This window comes from Lichenostomus cassidix, chromosome 1, assembly GCF_008360975.1.
Source record: "Lichenostomus cassidix isolate B80296 chromosome 1, HeHo_3.0, whole genome shotgun sequence".
In the NCBI taxonomy this organism is placed as follows: domain Eukaryota; kingdom Metazoa; phylum Chordata; class Aves; order Passeriformes; family Meliphagidae; genus Lichenostomus; species Lichenostomus cassidix.
In genome coordinates this window covers 60241336-60263405 of record NC_139479.1, presented here as the reverse complement: position 1 = coordinate 60263405, position 22070 = coordinate 60241336, and the positions used below count along the sequence as shown (strand labels likewise).

At 45.9% G+C, this 22070-nt stretch overlaps 1 long non-coding RNA gene across 1 annotated transcript; it reads right to left on the bottom strand.

Moving 5' to 3' along the window:
* Positions 1 to 1686: 1686 nt before the first annotated feature.
* On the bottom strand, positions 1687 to 11967 carry LOC146444704 (uncharacterized). Its single transcript, XR_014851858.1, has 2 exons — positions 7087 to 11967; positions 1687 to 2042 (listed from the first exon to the last, which is right to left on the bottom strand). It is a non-coding gene; the product is annotated as an uncharacterized LOC146444704 (long non-coding RNA).
* Positions 11968 to 22070: the final 10103 nt, after the last annotated feature.

Genomic DNA, 22070 nt, shown 5'->3' with positions numbered 1-22070 from the left:
AAAACCAGAGAGAAGCTGGAAACTTGGCACCACTGAGGAGCCATGAAACCTGCTTTATAATGTAGAGATAGTGGTTGCTGCAGAGTAGAATCTTTCTGCCAGGGGAGGTAGCATGCTGAGGAGTTCCAAAGGTGCTCCAGGGGTAACTTACTGCATGTTTTGCATAGACCTGAAAGCATGATCAATTTGTAGGAATGTCAATACCAGAAGAAGTTGGACTTTTTCACTGACTTACTTCACTCTCTGGTGCTGTAAGTGGCACATTCCCTGGTGCCAGCTGCTCCAGGGCCACCAGTCCTGCTTGCAGTGACCCTGTGAGGTGACTTAGATGAGGATCAAACACCTGGGCAGGGCAGACCACCAAACCCCTGCAAGGAACAGCTCTTTGGAAATACTTCCATGACTCTAGAGGTAAATGTGGTCTCTAAGTGATGTCAGGCTGGTCCCTGAAAGGAACCACAACCTTGTTTATAAATGCCCCAGAAAGATGTTACAAAGTGCTTAGAGCATTTGCAAGAAGTGATTATAAAGGCTTGCAAAATCACAAGTGAGAGAAGCCAGAAGGGAGGTTTGTGTGGGCTTCTTTGTCAAAAAGATGCAGTTGATGAAAACCCAAGATCTGAGGAGAAATGAAAAGGGTGAGCATGGGGAGTGGATGTGGCTTGCAGCTCACTGCAAGCTGCCCTGTCTTCAGGGAGAAGTGCCCTCCAGTTGATAGAGGGGAAAACTGAATGGGATGGGAGAAAATCAGATGGGGGTGAGAACAATGCAGCTGAGTGTAGCAGATGGGTTGGAGTGGTGTACCTGTCTGTATCCCTCAGTATAGGTTTAGCAAAGCCTTGGTGAGAAGCCTGCAGCCATGGGCTTTTTCCATCTGCCTTTCACAGTATTGTTGTTCTTGGTATATTCTTAATAAATGAAGTGAAATCTCACAGGTGAAGGAAAGTCTAGCACAGGTCCCTATCTGTTTTAAAGAGTTGACAGTGAGGAGGTTTGGACTACTTTTCTACTGGAGCATCCTCAATGCCTGCAGTGTTTTAACTTGCTCCTGGACAATGTGGTTTTTGGCAGAACAGATGTGTGTGCCCAGACCCCCCAGGCCATCCATGCTGAGCCCCTTGGGTCAGGAGGTGGAGGGTCTGTAAGACAGGTGACATGGGAACTTTCAGCTGGTCATTGCCGTCCCTCCCTTCCCTCGAGGAGCTCCAGCCAGGGGTGAGGAGAGAGCTGCACCCCTGCAGCCCAGGGGAAAACACTTCCATTCCCTGTGAATTTTCTTATTTCATCTCAGCATGGCTGCTCGTAGGCAATCTGGAGGTGAAATTAGCTTGTACCACAATTCTGTTTGCATTTCACCACTCTGCTTCGGTGGCAAACACCCCTTTATTTCAAAAGGTTTCCTTTTGGGGATGTGAAAGTATAGGTAACACTTATTAGTAATTTAGAGAGGAAAAAACTTGTATCAATGCTAAAAAAAAAAGTAACTATAAACCACTTTGTAGAAGGCAACAGCAATTCTGCACACAGTGACATTCATCCCAGGGGGAAGAAAGAATTCTTCCAGCCAAGGCTGGCAGTTCATTGCTGTTTCAGCTCCCTGAAGACCAACCAAGCCAGGGAAAGGTTGAAATGGAAACACGTACACCCTTTTGAGATGTTGTATATGAAAACTCTCAGACATTAATCTTCTCTTTAGAAAGAGAGAAAAGTAACCTTTATTTTTGGTCTAAATTTTCACAAAACTCCATTTCTATACTTAACCTCAAAGTTTGCCAGTGAGGTTACTTGGCAGCATCAGTACAGAGAGGATATATCAGCTGTCATCTATGTTAGAAGCAAACCCAGGATAAACCTTCAGTATTGCTAATTTCTGATGACCTTATCACAATGCCAGATAGATTTGATGTTCCCATTAAAATGTGAGCTCCTGAAATAATGCTGCTCCTGTGAGACTTGTACCTTCTATTAAGAATGAGTCAGCTTCTAGCCTTGGGTTTCTGGGTAAAAGAGCTGAAAATATCAACGAGCTGCAATACACCAAGCTAGAAATCAGAAAAGAAATAAGAGGAAAAAAAATTATTTTTTAATATTAAATGACGTATTTGGCCTGAAATTCTGGCTAGTTTGACAACTCTGAAATCTTGTTGGAGCAAACTTGTTTTTGTGCTCTGACAGTGACACCATCTGCCTTTGGTGTCATGGTGCCCTGATCCTGCAAAAAATTAATTAAGGGTTTGGGGTTAAACAAACACAGAATCAATCTTTCTGCTTCACAAAGTGGGGCTGATTTTTTTTTTTTCTTGATGTGTGACAGTTTCATGATATTTAAGCATATGCTGGATTTTTAATCTTAAATACCATTTATCTATTTCCCTCCCAAGGAGCATTTTGTATTTGAAGTGTTTTATCTGGTGACTCATGTTATCTGCAAATAATCAAGCTGAAACACTAATTGCTTTTGAAGAGGGAATAAAGGATGACATTGTTCTGGATCATCAAAAGCAATTCAATCTGTTCCTCAAGGCAGGAATAAAGGTTGCAGCCTTGTTTACAAAAATGGAGAAGGCAAAGGACCACTCTGTTTCAGCTGTGCAGATGGGTGAGGAGAAACAGTGTTCAGATTTGGGTTATACAATGCTACAGCTCTTCTGAGCCTCTTGAAAGTAGCATTCAGTTAAGAGGCAGTGGTGTTCTTTCTGGAGCAAAATGGACAAAACACTCTGGAGTGCTTTCATTATAGCTCTACAGCCTGGGCAGTGTTTGGCACCAACTGCTTTGTAGAAGTTTGCTTCCCTGGAGCTCTCCAGGCTGTGCCCAGGCAGCAGGACTGGTGCCCTTCGGTGCCCAGGGGCACAGCCACCCTACAGCCACCCTACAGCCAGCAGTGCTTCCTCCCACTGGCCCCAACAGTGAGGGCAGGGCTGTGCATCCAGAACTCTCCAACAACGGGTTTCCTAAAGCTTAGGTTGTCTTTTGAAGGGTCAAGAGAAAGCACTGACTTTTCTGTTTTCCAGAAACTGATGGCTAAGTCAACTAGACCAAAAAATAGCTACAGCCATTTCCAGCAAAAATAACCAGCTGAGTCACAGTCCCATCTCTAGCCCCCTACATGTCATCCTTTCAGCACTCCATGAGGAGCATAGCAAAGAACAGGAGAGTTGTTTGAAAAACTAGAATTGTAGAATAATAGCATTGCTGCTGGTTGGTTTGCAATGCCCAACCCAAACCTCTAGTCTCCCAGGCTCTGAATTTAAGGGCCTGGAGGGAAAGCTGTATGAGGAGTAGCTGAGGTGGCTTGGTCTGTTCACCCTGGAGGAGACTGAGGGGAGACCCCACTTCAGTTACAGTTTCCTCAGGAGGGGAAGAGGAAGATCTCTTCTCTGTGGTGACAGTGACAGGACCCAAGGGAATGGCCTGAGGTTGTGCCAGGGAGGTTTAGGTTGGATATCAGGAAAAGGTTCTTCCATCAGTGGGTGGTTGGGCACTGAACAGGCTCCCCATGAAGTGGTCACAGCACCAGCCTGACAGAGCTCAACAAGCATTTGCACAATGCTCTCAGACACATGGTGTGACTCTTGGGGATGCCCTGTGCAGGGCCAGGAGCTGCACTCAATGGTCCTTGTAGGTCCCTTCCAGCTCAGCATATTCTTTGATGCTGTGAATAATGACTTATTGCACATTAAAATACTTACTGTTGGGTTGAAATGACAAGTGTACACAATCCTATGGCTTTTGCTTCCGAACAACCCACTTTTCAAAGAGGAAAGGATGATCTAAGGCTTAATTGTTTCTTGAGCAGCCTTTGTCCCACTGATGCTGGGAAGTCATTTTCCAGGCAGTGACACCTGCTGACCCAAAGCATCAGGGGATGAAAGCAGACCCAAACATGAAGTGACCCGTGCTTGGTGCCTGTTTGTGCTGCACATACTGACACAGAACCCCAGTGTGCAGTGGCTTGGGCTGCACCTAGACATGCTTTGTGTGTTGACACCAGACCAGCATGTGGCTGTGTTGGACAAACAATTCCCTGTGCCAAAATGCCCCCAGACTGGTGCTGCCTTGGGTCTCCTCCTGCCCTTGGGTGGTGTGATATGAGTCCTTCAACCCCAGACCAGTTCGAATGCATGCTTGAACTGTGGTTATTTGGGAAGGCAAGGACTTGCTCCTAGAAGGGTTGGGTGCTGTGCCTCTGATGGCACGTGTCTGGAATGGAAGATGACAACCTGCACCACCACAGCAGATGCCATTGCTGCTGCAGGTAAAGATGTGAGATCAAGTTTGGGAAAACCTGAGACTTGTTATCTCCTGACCTGGGATTCATCACGTCCTTGCAGGGACACGGTGACAAAGATGCAGAATGACTGAATCTTTAAAGGATCTGTGGAGCTCATGTGCTCCAACTTTTCACTCAAAGCAGGGCTAATTTTGGCATTGGAGCAGTCACTCAGGGCAGTGTCCAGCTGAGTTTTGGAAACCTCCAAGGACAAAAAATCCACCGCCCTTCTGGGCAATCTCTTCCAGTTTTGGTAATGTTGTTTGGGGCTTTTTCCTAATATCCAAACCGAGTTTTCTTTGATGCAACTTTTTTCCGGGCCTGTGAAGTTTCTCACCCTTTTAAGAGCGAGATAAATTACAAGTTGCAGGTGAGGAATGCCCATCATTTCCCACTGGTGGGACCTATGGCATGCTGCTTCCCTTCTACTACCAGTTATCCTGGATTGCAGACACCTCCTCCAGCTGCCGTGTCCGTGGGAGATAACCAACCCTTCCTCAGCTGTGTCTGTCCACATGGAAAGCTGGAATAGCTTCTGCTGTGAAAGCAGAGAAAATCTGCTTTTAGGGAGAGGAAGAGAGGCTGGTTGTCTTTACCTGCTCCACCTGCAGCTCCCATGTTCAGAGGCTGCACACTCACACCCAGCCTGTCTGTGGTGTCCATGTGCTTGGCTCATGGAAGAGCTCATCTTCAGAATGCAAATTAAGACAGAAATTACAATGTCCATGTGTGTGTGTGTGTGTGTGTGTGTTTGCTTGTTTGTTTCCCCACAGTGTTTAGCTGCAGTATTTATGTTACTGGAAAGCCATGGGCTCTCTGTGGAGTTGTCCTCAGGAGCATACCAGGATAAAAGGCAAACATGAATGGGGGGCTGGTGGGAGTGGTGGGGAACAGTGCATTTGAGAAACATGGATGAAATCATCTTCAGCAATTAATTTATTTAGGGATGACAAAAGAGCTAGCAGGTGATTCCTTTGTTCTTTGACAAGGACAATAATCTTTTGTCTATACAAAGACTTTCAAAAAAAGCTTTCCATCAGAATTTTTTCAATGAAGTATTTTTGACAGAAGATACTGATCGAAATTAAAAGGATTACAGAAAATAGCCAAAAATACTACAAAATGGTCATGTATCTGTAGGGGAAATATGTAAGAGGAATGCTTTCAATTAATAAATTGTTCATTTTAAAGAGTCTGGAATTTCGCCATGATATTTTTAAAGTTGTATGTTCTGTAGGGTTTTTTGAACATCACGGCTGACATGTCATGAAATCATCACAGCGCATAAAAACATCTTATCATTTCTAGCTCAGAGTGTTGCCTGTTTGTTGTAGTGAAACAGTTTGGCACCTGATCAAAGTGTCTCCTGCCTGTCTTGTAAAAAAAATAATGTCAAACTTCCATTATAACACAGACAGGAGACACTTTGATCTAGAAAAGAAAATATGTTAGTGTTTACTAAGTGGCAGATGGTTTTAATAGTTTTAAAATGAAACAGAATAAAAAAATAAGATATTCCTATATAATATGCAGGACAAATGAAATACCATGAAATTGTATTGAAAAAACCCTAAACCACAGATAAAAAGCAGGAAAGAGCATTTCTTAAGAGTGACTTTTTTTTGGTGAGGGCTTTTCCTATACCGTTTGCTTTTGAGTAGGCTGGGTTTGCCAGGCTCTGAGTCTGCCCTGTGCTCTGCTGCTGGGATGGGAGCATGGAGCTGGCAGGGCTGTGAGGCTGGAAATGCCTGACTTAAAAAGAGAGTTTGACCTGTTTAAAAAGAGAGATGAGGTTGACCCATGTGACAATGATGACTCCTGCGTTGTTGCCATTGGCTTGTTTAATGTCCAAAAAAAAAAAAATTCCAGATCAGCAAGAGCCTATTTTTGGCAGATAAGTTTCTTAAACAAAAATAAAACCCAAAAGAGCTGCCTGATCTGGAGCACAAACTTGAGACAGTTATCTGTGGTACTTGGGGATCTGTTCCAGGAAACAGTGTGCTGAGCTCCACGTCTGACCCCAGCTATTTGGGAACTGGGTGCCAGCACTACACCATATGTGTAAGCATATAACAATAACTTCTATTATTGTTATTGTTTTTATTATTATCATTATTGTTATTATTATTACAGCATCAAACAGAACCATATGATAGTGTGCATGCAGTGAACAGCATCCAAAAATAAGCACACACACAGTGATCACACAAATGCCCCCTGGCAAGAGCAGAGGGAAATCAGACCAGCTCCAGGCTGGCTTACCAATATGATTTAAATCAGTATAAAGTGAAAATGTCCTTTTCTATTGCAGGTCCTTGCAGTTAGGTAGGTTGGTAGAAGCCCAGTGAGGGTTCCACTCCCCTCTGATAGCTCATCCTGCCCTGCTTTAACTGTTATCCAATAATGTGAAGCCATCACTGCTGATTGTAGGATCTTTTAGGATGGAAAAGATCACCTAGTCCAACCATATAGCAACAGCTGAGCTTGCAGCTGGCAGCAGCATGGCTGGCTGGTGGTGGGACATCCCACTGGTGTCCTAGCACAATTCCAGCTGCACAGGCATCTGCCAAATGGAAGAGCAGCTGACTGCTGGCATTCCTGCATCAGACTGTGGCAAGTCCTCGAAGACAGGAGGTGGCCAGAAATGTGTTTGCATTTGTGCCATCAAGACTGGAGATGTCCAAGCCTGAGGCACAGCTGTGCGTCAGGAGAGGCAGCTGTGACATGGAATGGCTGTGCTTCCTGACTCTCCTTGAGGGCCTGAGCCTGCAATCCTCCTGTGTGCCAAGATTCTGGGCATCTACCTGCCTTACCTGTCTGCAGGATGGAGCCAGCACAGCTTGCAGTGTGTCCTGAAAATGTTCCACCATGAGATTTCCTATATGTGGCTCTGTTGGGTGTCAGCAGCTTTCCACTCTGCTATTCATAGCAGACCTCCATGTGCCTGTGGAAAGCAAGGCCATGGCACATGAAGGGTTACTGCAGGAGGAAGCACAGGGAAGAGGAAAGACAGATTTCAATCCTCGAGTCGGCCAAAAAACTGAAATTGTAGGAAGCTGCAGTGAAAAGATGAAAAAATGAAGAAAAGAAAGGGAGATTTGAATGGATCCAAGCCTGCTGAGCAGCATAAAGGAGGAAAACAGTACCGGCATGAAACTCTTCCAGCTGCTTTCCACAGACCCGGCACAGCAAATTTGTCACAGGAAATAAAGCAGAGAAAGGGAGGGAGATGGGCCAAGGCAAAGAGGGCACATGGAGGGATGCTTGCTACCTCCAGCAAGGCCAGAGTGCTGAGCTCACCTCTGCACGTGGGGCTGGCACCAGCACCGGATTTTGGACGCTCTTGGAGAGGCACAGCAGGGATGTGGATGGGGTTAGATGGGGAAATGTCCCCTGGGACTGGCAAAAGCAATTGTGTCAGCTCTGCCCCCAACCACTCAGGGTGAAGCAGGGAGAAGAGTGGGTGCTAGCTGCTTGGTTTGCCTCCTGCAAGATCTGTCAATCCCTCCCTTTGTGCAGCAGGGGAATCTGGGGAAACCAAACCAAACAAAAAAAAAATAGGAAAGAGAGAAGCCACTGGGCTCCTCAACTAATTCCAGTGCTTCAGCCCCTCACTGCTGCGTGTGCAGGCAAAGGAGAACACCTTCAGCACCGGAGACATTGCACTTCCTCAGAATGCCTTTCATTCCCGGGCACTTTGCAAACCCTAATTTAACCCTGAGCAGGACATACAGGTTCTAGCTGTAGATATTTAACAATTGTCTAGAGCTGAGCAGGTCACCCCACTGCCTCGATAGCTGGTGGGAAGAAGGAGACACTTCCCTCCAAATCCGATTACGTTGCCTCTGGATGAGATAAATTGCCCTCACACTGGACCTGCAGCAGAGCCTGGGATGGTGCTCAGGCAGGGAGGCTGCACACCAGGATGCCTCGGAGGAGGGACACTTGCAGTCCATTCACATCATCACCATCATCATCACCACACCTTTGGTCTCCCATCCCCCTGCAGCCCCAGCCAAGCAGCACCTGCCCTGGGTGCTGGTGGCTTCTACTAGCAAATTAATGAAGGAAGTGGGAAAGATTGACATTGCATTCTCGTGCCCAAGAGATATCATGCCTTTCTCAGTCTAGGAGATGAAGCAGTTTTGAAGAAGATGCCTTTCAGGTGTGACAGGGTGAGTCAAGAGTGTCCACAGGAGGAGGTTACCAGTCGTGTCTGGTGGGAAGGCAATGCCATCAAATCCTGCAGTCAAACAACCCTGTGAGAAGACTGAAATGTTAATGGTTAATGACTCAAAACAATCGCCCGTTTGGGGAGGCGGCAGGGTGCTTTGCATCTCCCCGGGGGAAGAAAGAGGTGAGTTTTTGGGTGTGTAATGGCAAACCTCTGGTCTGCATAAGACAGAGGGGCTGAACAATCACCACCGGAGGCTACAAAGAGGCTTTGAGGCTGATAAGAAGCAGATCCAATTGTCCTCTCTTACATAACTCACTCAACTGTAAAACTCCCCCATGCCTTCCTCTGGGAAAGGTCCTGAGGGTTTTCATCTCTCCTGATGGGGCATTCCTGGCTCAAGGGTGCTGATGTGAGAGGCAGCTGTCACATTTTAGAAGGTGTCATAAACCATCAAAGACCCCCAAAGAGCGCCCAGACTTATTTCTGAGGCTTCCACCAGAGGACTGAAAGGCCCTTTCCTCTCCCAGGGGAGGTACCTGGGCATGAGTGTGTTTGAACCCACCGGACTTTGTGTTAAACAAACTTTTTTCCCCACACCAACAGATCAAGATTGCGATCATCACTTTGACCCAGGGACACTAAATTGCAACAATCAAGTCTTGCCATGAGATCCATGGGCGGTGATATGTTTCTACTCTTACATTTTCTTTATCTTGCTTTTTTTTCCCTTATAATTTTCTTAAGTGCATGATATTTTTAAACTTTCATATTGCCATGTTGCTATAGATAATAATAACCAAAACAGCTACATACCTGTTTTCCATTGCAAAAAATTTTTCTAAAATAAACCCAACGTGTATATATGTATATATATATATGTATGTATGTATGTATGTATGTATGTATGTATATATATCTTTACAAACACTGATCATCCACTATCCTTCCACTCTAATCTACCCCAAGAGACCTATTAACAAGAAAATGTGTTAACCTTGCCTTTTGGGTCTGGTTGTAACAAACCCATGCTAGATGAGACCCTGGAGCTGTAAACCCCACTGCAGGGAGATGGGATGGGGAGCAGTTACCAGCAAAGAGGATGTTAGGTTAAATGCCGTGGTGTTGTGGAAAAAAAGCACTGGGAAGAGAACTTATGGCTGGTCCTGTAGGAAAAGAAAGCTACAAGACAGTTGGAGAGGAATTTTTTTACAAGGGTATGTAGTTATAGGACAAGGGCCAAAGGCTTTAAACTGAAGGAGGGTGGGTTTATTTTAAGTATTAGGAAGAAATTCTTTACTGTGAGGGTGGTGAAACACTGGCACAGGTTGCCCAGAGAAGCTGTGGATGCCTCATCCTGGGAAGTGTTCATGGCCAGCCTGGATGAGGCTTAGGGCAACCTGGTCTAGTGGAAGGTGTCCCTGCCCGTGGCAGGGAAGCTGGAACCAGGTGATCTTTAAAGTCCCTTCCAGTCCAAACCATTTATCATTCTATGAAAAAGGGTTTATAGGTAAAAGCCATGAGGTTAATGAATCTGTAGTGGCCAATCTGAGATGCAGTTAGTGTTTTTCACCTTTGGTATTTAGAAAAGGCATACAAGTACTCTAATACATAAAAGAAAATACAGGTCTGTAACTACTGCATGTAACTTCTGGGGTCACTTAGGATCCTCTCTGGGAAGAAGGGAGCAGGAAGAGGATGGGACAGAGCTTTCAGTGAGATATACCAACAGAAGCAAAAGCAAGCTGTGGCTCTGCTCTTGAAGGTGGCAGGTTAGGAGCAATGGCCTGAAGCTGAAGGAGGAGCAGGGTTCAGTTTAGCCTTTGAGATAAGGACTGAGCAGTGAGAAGTCACCCACTGGGGTGAAACTTCCTGGACATACATGGAGCTTGGCAAGTGGTTCAGAAATGGCTTCTGCCAGCAGGAAATGTTTGTCTAAACACAGCTCTCCCAGCCATCTTATTCAAGAGCAAAGTCAGAGTTTCTGAGAGATAGCACTAAACCTATGTCATTGTCAGCACTGTGTTTTCAAGATGGGTTTCCAGATAATGACACTAATTCTGTTTTTCAGGCAAAATTTCCATGTGATTTGCTGGAGGCTGTATGCAAATAATGAATGTTCCTCAGAGTTCGATACTGGAAATGTTTTTGCTCAGAAATCAATCTGTTGATTGAGGAGGTCATTTACTGCTAGAAAAATTGTGTTGTCTCCCAAATCCAGCCATGAGCTTTAATAGATGAGGTTACCTAGTCAGATATGTGCTGTTGACTTGGTCTTGGTCAGAACATGCTTGAGCTCCTGTGCTCACTGCTTCCTCCACTGCCTCCTCCTCCTCCTTGGTATCCCAGTGCTCCAGGTGCTCTGGGGCAGATTTTGTGTTCCTACAGGGCTAGTTCAGTGTGATGAACATGCAGAGAGGGAGCACAGGAGGCAGCTTTGTGCTGTCTGCCCAAGGATCCTTGAAATGCCTGGGCACATCACTGTGACATGGAACAATGGTTTGGAGATAATTTATAATATAAGACATATGTCTAAGAAGCCGTTTATAATTTTTTTTAAAGCTTTTCCCTCTTAGTTCAAGGTCACAGGATCAAAAAGCCACAACAGTCCAAGTATGGCTGTTCTTAAAGCTCAGGACTAAGTACCAATCCCAGCTTGGCCAGACTTTGCTGAACCCTTGCAGGGAGATGGTCTTACACAGTGATTTGTACCACCACGCTTGCATAGAACCATTATGTTGCATGCATCCAGTGTGATCACTGGAACATATGAAACAAATGCCTTCAAAAGCCCTTCAAGGTTTGTGGAAGCTTGAGTGGGTTGGAAAGGCCTCTAGGTACCAGCAGAGCACAGCACAGCTCAGGCACCAGATGGTCCAGTCCTGAACCCCACATTCCTGCCTGAAGAGCTGGCTCAGCTCATCCCGGTTAGAAATCTCTAACAAGCTTGTAACCTAAAACTAGAAACACAGGAGCAGATTTTGTCACCTGGGCTCACCCAAAAGTCATCCCTTGGGAGTGATTAAAGCTATTCCAGATGAAAGCAGTGACAGTCACTGCCCTCCCAACACCAGATGCCAACCCGCAAAAGAACAGACCCTGCCAACTCCCCCCACCCCCACTGCCCAATATCCCAAGTACCGAGCAAAACTCCCACAGCTTTCATGTCCAGACATGTTTTCCATCAAGACTTACCAGCCATTAAATATCAAAACTTAGGGAAAGAAAGGTAGCAAAACAAACTTTATTGCTGTTTCCAGAGCTGTTTCCTCAGGCACAAACACAAATTTCAAGGAAAGCCATGCCAGGCTGGTGACTGCTTTCTACCTTCCAGCTCAGCCTCCTCCTGCTTTCCCTTGCTGCCCACCCTTTGGAAGCATGTTCCTACCTGGTCTGCAGACAAAAAAACCAAAGAGAGCCAGCAGCTGGATCCTACAGGGGACTCCTCCTATGGCTTCAAAAATATGGGTGGGGAGAGGGGAAAAAGGAGTTTTCGGTTGTTATTGCTTTGCTCTTTTGCTCTGCTAGCTCATGTAAAAACAGATGCAGAAAGACAAGATAAGGAACTCTGTGGTTTCATCTTGTAACCTCAAACAGCAAACACTCCTCAAAAACAGTTTACTATGTGGTCACGTTGCTTCGAAGAAAGGACAAGAAGCCCAACTGAAAAAAACACAATATAGTAATTGAAAAATAATATTTAGTCACAGAGGAGCTATAAATAAAATAGAAGATGCCCTGAGATATGAAAGCCTCAACAACTCAATAGCATCTCTCTCTCAGGAGGTTTCGTCCTTTTCTCTTGTAGAGATGCTTCAGTTGCTATTGATACAGGCACCTCCTCCCAACAGCAAGAGAAATTGTTTACCCCCTCAAGTCCCATTAAAATAGATGTTTTTCAGCAAGTGCCAGGAGTATCCTTATGTGAAATGCGCTAAGATGTTGCAACCTCTATTTGGTTTATTTTGAGTTAGTATGATGAAGCAGTATGAGGCAGGGCTCTGAGGCTGGTGACAAACATAGAAAGGAGAAGTTCATTAATTTATAGTAATTTTGAACTGCTAAGTTTCGTTTTCATGTGTTCTGCTAGCATGGTAATACAGAACAGGCTGAAGATTTAAAAAAAAAAAAAAAAAACACCAAAAACATTAAATACCAATATGTTAACTATAGCACTTACAGCTTCACAGAAAAAACAGATGTTCTCTAAATGCAGATGTTGCCAGGACTTGAAATAACAGCTGTCATATACTGATAATTACTAATTGGACTCATTCAGTGGGTAGAGCTTAACAGCAGCGGAGTAAAGACTGAGTAAAACACTGACTCCTTCCCCTGACTCCAGAGAGCAATTGAATTTCTTCTTTGGCTTCACTTTCCTCCTCCTTTTCCACACCATTTTTAATTTCAGCATGGTCGGTGCCTTCCAACAGCCTCTGTTTCCTTTCCCACCCCACGGAGGCAGGTCCTGGGCAGGTCTCTGCTGGCAGCTGCCAAAGCCACCCTGTCCCCAGTGCAGCTGCTGAGCAGGGAAGGAGGCTCCGAGCAATTCCCCCGAGGGGTGTCACCCACACTGGTCCCCCTGTCAGCGAGGGCAATGTGCCTGCTTGATGCCAAGCATGGGAACTGAGTGTCAAACGCAGTTTTGGTGCAGAGAGTGCAAAGTCCCACTAACTGGATCAAGGCAACTCAGCAGGAATGTTGCCTTGACCCCGAGAGGTGAGACCTGGAGCTGCGTGGGGCTGTGGGCAGAGGAGACATGGGATCAGCAACTGAGAACCCCAGGCTGTTTGTGCTGTGAGTGGTGACTCCTGCTGTTTGTCATGGGCACTTTGAGCAAAATTGCTGCCTCACACATCAACAAGGGGCAGAAGTGAAAAACAGACTGACTTGATTTAAAGTAAACATGAGAAAAACAAATCCACCCAAACCCTCACGCCATGTTATCAGAAAGGCACCAGGCTGTAGGAATGCTGAGGGTTAAATTAGCCTGTAATAGCTGATTTTGAGTTACATTTTTTGGTAAGAAAAGCAAATCAACCAGTTTTTCCCAAGGATTAGAAAATGCCAAGAGCTGTAACATACTTCTTTTAAAGTTCATCTTCAGAGATGTGAGGATGATTCAACAGTATAGATGGATTGTAGCCAAACATATCTGAGGAAGAGTCCCACTTCCAAGGTGTAGTGGGTCATTCTGCCTGGGTGCACAAAATTTCTGGCTGTGGGTCTCCCTCCTCCGCTTGGGACACGAGAAAATCCCCTTTCCCCACTTCCTGAGAAAACCTGCACTGCTGGGATGGAGGGAGGGGAAAGGAGTACATCCATATGCTTTCCACCCAGCTCCTTTTCTTGGTGGATTTAGACCACGGAAGAGCTCTAAATGAGTTTTGAGTCAAGGCACACTAGGCTTGAGTTAAAAGCCCTTCTTAGTCACCCAGCTTTTGGCCATTGCCAGCTCCAGCAGCCCAAGTGCTGGTGAGCTGGTGGTCCTTGTGGCCAGGTGGGCCCTCTGCCCATGGAGCAAGGCCAGAGCCAGAGCCTGGGCACAACTGCCACGGCCACAGGGGGAGGTTTTGGATCCCTTCAGCCCCAAAACCTCCGTTCCCCTGAGCCATCTCTGTATAGATACAGACATACATACTCATACAGGGTTTTGGCTTTTTTGTGCAGGGTGTGGTTTGACTGTCCCTCTACTGGTTTCACGGGGTCAGAGATATACTTTGCAAAGAACAGGCAGGAGGTTTGCCTCCCTTTTGAAGAGGATGTCTGGGAAAAGAAACCCTGCCTTCTCCAGGCCCCAGGGGAGCATACCTGAGTGTCCCTCAGAGAGCCCCCTAATGCCCCCACCACCCCCTGCACCACCTTGGCATTGCCTTGCCAGGGCTGGGCTATCTTCCTCTCTGCTGGGAGGGGGTTTCACTGTGCTTCACACTAGCCTTCCACATCCACTGTTTGGCCATCACTGCCATCTTATTTCATATATATATATAAATTAACTGTAAGTACATATACACAATTAATTATGTATGTATGTCTTACTACTTCCCCACATGTATCCTGCTGTCCTCCCACACCTGTCCTTCCCTGTTTTCCTACATGTCCTGCCACGCTCCCATGTGTCCCTCCTACCGCACCCCCATATGTCCATGTGTCCCACCACAACCCCTATAGTCTCCTGTGCCCCCACACACACTTCCCATGTGTCCCACCTGTCTCTTTGCACCTTCTTAAGTGTCTCTGTGTGCCATGGATGCTCCTCACACCCTTCACACATCACACCAAACCCCCTACACATCCCTAGTGGCCCCCAATGCTGGTCCCACTATGCCTCCACACCTGTCCCTTGCAGCCTTCTAGTGTGTGCCCCACCAGCTCTCCCAGGTGCCCCATTCCTTACTGTCCCTGGGCAGTAGAAGCTGCTGACATCTTGCTACCAAACCCTGAGGTCTCACTTTCTGATTTTGGGAGAAGCAGCAAGGTTACTATCTAAGATGAAAGCAAAAACCCCTTTCCTCATGTGACAAGCACTGCTTATTTCAAGCCCACATGAGCACAGTCTTGAGTGTTTTGGTGTAAATTGCCTGCTTGTGACACACAAACTGGTTCCTGAAATGAGAGTGCAGGCAGCTCACTGGCTGCTTTGGTCTGGGGCTGTCTCAGCTTTCAGGATATAACACGTCCCCAGGAATTATTTCAAGCTGTAGCAAGAAAACACATGGCAAACTGTCCAGCTGCTTGCAGTAGCCCTGCAACAAGATCTGTACTGTGAAAATACGACTAAAGATGGCAGGAGGGAGAGGGTGCCCCATGGCATAGCTGTGTGGCCAGGTGACTTCTGCTGTAACCAACGTAGGTTGTTATTGACAACCAGAAAGCAATAAACCTATTGCTACACGCTTTTTAGGCCAGCTTTTGGCTGACAAACAAGGAATCTGATGGACCTTCCCAAGGCTGGTATTCTGGTGTTTGCTTTGGGTATTGACATTTTATATCCCATTGTTAAGGGCTGGGAAAAAATTCAGTTATTGATTGGGACAGAGCTATCTTTGTAGAAAGGCATAGGGGCCTCATTTTCCTATTATTTGCACATCTTCTCATTTTACTGGGGTGGAGAGAGACAGGCTGTGCCCATGACACTGTGTGGGGCAGAGACTTCCCACCCTGGATCCACAGAGGTGACAAGTAAGTGTGACTGAGGGACGAGGCTAGGTTGTGCAGGTTAGACTGCTTTCACATCCAGCCCAGCATCCACGTTCAGATGTGACCAGATGTTTTGGGAGGAGGGAGGACAGGGTTTGCAATGCTTCCCCTGCCAGGCTCTGAGATCTGTCTTTACTTCCTGCAGGTTCCTAGTGCTTGACTCGCTTTCTTGGCTGCTGCTGAGGGCTGAGCTCATGCTTTGGTGGATAGTAGACACAGGACCTAGCTCTGGACCAGCAGTGCTCTGTGCAGAGCTTGTGTGAGTCTAGGACTCTTTTTCCCCCCTCAAAATATCTGGTTTTGCAGTCGTACATGTTGAATTCCATCTGCCCTTTGACCCCTCGCTGTCTGCAGTTCTCACAGCCTGTCCTTGTCCTCAGACAGCTCCTTATCAGAGGCCAACTCTCTCAGCTTCCTCCTCACCCCTTTTCCAGGCCATTTATGAAGGTACTGAGCAGCCGAGGTCACTGCACAGACCCAGACCCCGATGGAAGGTCACTGCTATCACGCTGCCATTTGAGAACTGCCTGTCTTCTCCTGACCTCTGTTTCCTGTTTTTCAGCCCATTGTTTGTAGACAGCAGGACCTGCTTTCTTACGCCTGAATGGCTGCATTTCCTGAGGAGCTTTCTCTGCAGCCTCATTTCATCCCCAGCAGCTTCCTGGGCTAATGGAGCTGTTGTGCCCACAGGAATGGCAGGCTGGTCCCAGCTTGCCTGAGCCTTAGGATGGTGGAATATGTGCCTGCAGGTCCAGAGACACCCCACCACCCTGGTGTCTTTGGTAGACACGTGTTTTGGGTCCCCCCTACAGCCAATGTGGGGCAACAGCTCTGGAGCCTCCAAGGGTCTGATCTCTGCCCATCATCCAGGGGTCCTGCAGCCACTGACTCAGGGCTGAACAGCAAACAGCAATAGGCTCAGCTCAGCAGAACTCTGTAGGAACACGTGGCTAATTCAGTGTATGCACACGTGCTGCTGGGACCAGTGTGGTTTCTGAACAAGCCCAGGTGATTTTGCAGCTGGACTGGGGCTCAGAGCACCTGTTTTTAACACTGCTGTTTTTCTCTTGTGGTGGTGAGTCAGGTCTAAGACCTTTGTTAACTCTGCTCTTTCTGTTTCTCCTTGAGGCCATCAAGCACTCAGGGCTTATCACCAGTAGTCACACTGGGCTGCCCCTCACCAGCAGCACCTGAGCAGTCTGTGCAGTAGCTGCAGTAGCACCATGATAGCACACCCTGGATAGGCTCAGTCTGTTTCTCTTCTCACAGCTCCAGATGACAAAAATAACACAAAATGGCGACAATTCTCCTATTGTTTTATTTCATGATAATTTTCTTCTCCCTTCTTTCTCTTGCTCCACTGAGGGATGTTTTGGCAGTTTGCAAACATCCCCCTGTTCACATTCACTGAATGTTACTACAGGCATTTCTTTCATGTGACAGCTTGAAAAAGGGATGTGAAAGCTTTCCTTCTTGTCTTCCTGGCCTTTCCCTCCATCATCTGACCCTCATGAATGCTCTCCAGCAAACAGTTTGCCTTTCTTGCATGGTAGAATCTGGAAATAATTGCCTGCCACAGCACTTCTATCAGTGAATAAGCTTGTGTAATTGCGCTGTGGTCTTTGCTCCACAGTTCATTTTCTTAGCTCAGAAATGTGCTTTTTTCTTTTTAACTATTGCATATATTCTGTTCATCCTCACAATCCATTGTTGCCAATAAAGTAGGAAAATAAGGGATAATCATCACTTAAAAGTGCTTTAAAACCAATGCCATGTGTGAGGGGAAAAAAAAGCCCAAAACAAGGGAAAAGTCCTACCATCCTCAAAGGAACATGCATCAAATGTGCTCTAGCCAAAGAACTTGCTTTTTTTGATGGATTATAGAAAAACTCAAGGTCCTGATAATCTAACAAGCCAGAGTTTGATTCCTTGAATCCCCAACCACGGCTCAAAAGTGGGCTGATTTGCATCAGAAGCTCTGTAGCTCTGGTTGTTGCTGATCATTTGTTTGTAATTGGTATAGCAAGCTGTGGGAGCAGCGAATGTCATAATCCTGTGTCACTGTATAGCTCCAAGGAGATTGCTGATAAATAACAATAACATACACACACATAATGGATACAGGCAGCAGCCAAACAGGACAGTAATTGCTGTCTTGGTGGAGCTTATTAACTTAAACCAGACAGAAAGGATTTTTGTAAATGGATGCCACCTTTGTAATTTCCTGGAAAAAAAAAAGGCCAATATACAATTTTCAAAATATGTGTCCTGAGAGAGGTGCTTCATGTGACCAGGGAGAAGCTGTAGATATGTGTGTGCATTTTTTAATTTATTTTGATGGTATTTAGTATTTGTCCCAGGCCTGGCCACAGAGAACTAAACTGGCTCTGTTTGATCTGGTTGGTACCGTGACCCAGTCCCCATCAGAGCATCTGTTTCCTCACCTAGCATTGCTCCTGAACTCCTGTCCCTGAAGTGACCCAAACCCAGCTGATCCTCCCTAAATCTGAGTGATATTTCAGTGTCTTGGGATGGCTCTCCCCATTTTCAAAGCCCTGGAATCTCTGCTCTGTGTGCCCTAGCGCAGCTGCCCAATTTTCACACCTCTGAGCAGGACTACTTCAGGTTTTGCTAAAAACTAAGGTTGTCCACTACACAACTGAGTGCCCAAAGAATTTCTCCAGCTCCAGTGTTAGCCAAAAGCCCAGCTACTTGGTTGCCCATCGACGGTCTGTCTCTATAGGAAATTATTCCAACAGAAAACTCTGGAAAACCTTTGGCCAGATCCAACTACATATCCAAGCCACTTTTTGCCATTTCATTTATGCAAAGTAGTGGGAAACACAGGTAAAGCAGCTACTTGTTTAACACATTTAACTCTATTTTACAGCTTTGGATTGATCTAAAGCAGTAGGACAGCGTATCTATCCTGAATACGTACATTTTTAGGACATAAAGGAGAAATATTGGTTGTTTATGAGTGCTTTGCTAAGTTTGCATTCACTATCCTGTGAATCCTGTCTGAGATTCACCATCAAGCCAACATCTTTAGGTTCATCTCCACAGATGAACATCACAGCTGAAGTTTATCGAGTTGGCAACTCCCAAGAAGGAGTCCCCACAAGGCAGATTTTCATCTCTGTTGGCTGGAATTAGTGTGAAGTCAGAGGAGTTATTCTCAGCACATATTGGTTTAATTAAAATTAGTCGTATCCTCAGTCAGTGGAAATTATCAAAGAGGGAAATGTTAGGGAATTCTCTGCTGCTGAACTGTGGAGAAGTGTATGCAGAAATAGGATTCCCAGGTCCCTCGCTCAGCTAATGAGGTGCACGGCCTGGGCTGGGTCCCCTCGGTGCAAATGTGGGATAATCAGTGCAGTCTGGAATTGCACTCTGGGGAGAACCAGTCCATCATGCTCCTGCACTGCAGCTCCAGTCTTCTTCCATTCTGAGTTAATAATAAACACAACCCAGCTAAGTGATATACGTGACACGTTTATTACCATGTCCTTTAGAAGCAATTTCCTTTCTGCTCTGTTTTCTCGCAGACAGTGTAATTACCAAGTTAAAGAGAACAGAGGAAAAAAAAAGTTTCCAGACTTGATCTTTCCCAGATGAAATGACAAAATTACTGAACCAGTGTATACTCTTCAGATCTGTAAGGAGATATACCTTAGGGTTAACAGCTGCATTTCAGCAAGTCTTCAAGTGAAGGGACACAGTGAAATCAGCTCCCTATAGGTACAGTTTAGCAGCAGGAGATTTTCACATGATTATACTGAAGCCATTGGTTTGTGCCTACATGGAAGGCAGGCATTGTGACATTCCTAGCTATGTTTTGCAAAACAAACCCAGCCACCATTGCTGGCATAACAGATTGCTCAGCTCCCGACAGGAAAAAAAGGAAAAGAGGCAAAATCCTAATGAAGTTGGAGCAGGTGACCACTGACTTTGTCAGAGTTAGGATTTCCCTTGTGTGCTGCCTTGTCTTGGGTTGCACAGGGCAAATGCCATGAGTTTTCTTATTCTTCTTGTCCACTCTGTAGCCCCATCACCAGGGAGCCTGTTCAATGGAGGACCAGAAAATAATCCCTCTATTGCAAATTGCTCATCAGCAGGTGCCCTAAGGTGTCCTATGCACAATAGCTGCATATTGAGCAAGGTGGTGCTGTGTTAATGGTTGGATTTGATGATCTCAGACATCTTCTCCAACCTGAATGATTCATGAACCAGAAGGCTGAGAGGAGTGTGAGTAAGATTGTGCAGGCTGAGAAGCACAGGGAAAAAAGGCCATTGGACTTCTCTGCACCAGTGTGCCCAGTGAGAAATATTTTCCATACATGCTTTCAGCTCCTTCTGCTCAGAAAGAAAGGACACAGCCCCAAGGCATGATCATTACAATGGGTTCTATGTAAATTGCTCCTTATAAGCATTTGTCAAACTCCAGTGAGCACAGGACAGTGTGGCAATGTGTCCTCGTTCAGTGGCGGCTCCCATGGGCAATGGATCATGCTGGGAACCAGGCAGATTGCTGCTGGCTTCTGGCACAGGAAGGCAAGCTAAGGTGCTTGTGTTTTAACCTCTAAAATCCCAGATTATTTGGCTTCTGACATCCTAAGAGGGACTGCACTGAGTGTCTTGGTCCAAGCAGCAGGAGCACTGTCTGGATGGCAGGACCTGAGTGTGAAATCATCTCCTGGGAAGTGCCCTCTGCTTCCCTGTTGGTCAGAGATTTGGAAACTCTCAGCACACTGCAAAGCTTGCAGTGGTGTGAGTCTGCCCACTCCATACTAGCTTTCAAGATGGGTCATCTAGCAGAAAAACAAGGAGGCAGAGCCAGCCAGCAGGAGGTTTGATGTGATGGAGAGACAAAACACATGTGCTATGGTGTGAGGCACTCAAGGACCCCACACTCACCCTTCTCCAGTGTTGCCAGACCAAGAGTATGTCCAGACCAAGCATGAGGAGAATCCCTTGGAAGGGTCAAACCCCTCTTCCTTGTGGAAAAAGTCTCAAGAGCTGGTTTTCAGGGCCTGCTGTCCTGTAGGGCTGGTCTTGAAAGCTGCCTCTGTCAGTGCAGGCTTTGGGATGCCCATGGAGACCTCACACCTCTAAAAAGCCTGATGTGTGACCCCTCCTGGCCATCCCAACCAGTCAGTGAGCCTGGTGCCCCAGCAGAGCTCCTGCTTCTTGCCAGGCAGCAGTCATGAGGTTGGCTGGAATGGGGATGTTTACTACAGCTGAAGGCAGAGATGGACACCCTCGGTTGGTGATGCTGGGATATCCCCACATCCTGGGTCACACATAAAGGACTAATTAAGTTTAATTCTTCCGAGGCAGAAATCATGGGCCAGATTTCAGCTGGTGTAAATCAGCATGGCTCTGCTGGGGTCAATGGAACAAACCCAGCCTGCACCAGTACAGGCTCTGGATTGGTGCCTGCCATTGTGCACAGTCACAAACACTGCTGAGTGCCATGAAATTAGAATGAAAGATTAATAAAATCATATTTTGCATTGTCCTCAGCACAGACAGGCCATTTGAAATAGCACAGCAGCCACGTATTGTTGATGGCTCTGACCCGTGTTGCTTTTAAAAAGCACTGTTGTGTATAGAAATTAATATGGCTACATGGTGAAAAGCATTATTCTCTGCATTATTTATTAATTTAGCCTTATGGCTAAACAATTCACTTCATTTAGCCTTACAGTTTTTATTTTAAATTGCACACAGCACTTCCAAGTGCTTTATAAGCTCAGCTGTTCTCTAGACTGTATTCCTGGGAACTTAGGAGGTGGTGCCCCTCAGGGGTTTTCTCACAGAGTGTCCCCAATACCAGTTAGAACCAGGTCTGCTGGAGGAAACATCTCTTTTTCTTCTCCTCCTGCAGTTTCTGCAGAATTCCTCTTTACTCCAAGACAAACTCTCAGACATAAGGTTTCACTGCAATTTCCAATAACCATGGTAATTTGGCAAATTGAAGTCCACTCCTTTCCTTTGACAATACATATGATACTGAGTGAAAGACTTAATATGCAGATTTTTTGTTTTGAAGCAGCACCTCAAGACTATGTACTACCCTAACACCCAGCCCCTTTTTCCCTAAATAAGAAAGTAAGTTTTTCTAAAGTCAAGCCATTTGCTGTCTATGACTTAGACTCTGTTCCAGAAATTGTAATTGAATTTTGCAGGTTCTATCTCAAACTTACTTGCTTAGGATATTAAAAGGTATTATTGCCTTAAAAGCAGTAATAGTAGATTTGCTGTTTAATCATATCACACTTCTGATTTGTAACAGAAACAACTTTGTGGTCCAGCTGAAGACTGGAGCAGGGAAAAAAAAAAGCAGATCAAATTTCATTTCTTGGAGGTGTAATAGCCTTTATTCTTGCAATTACTCACCTATGTCTTCTCAGATTAGAG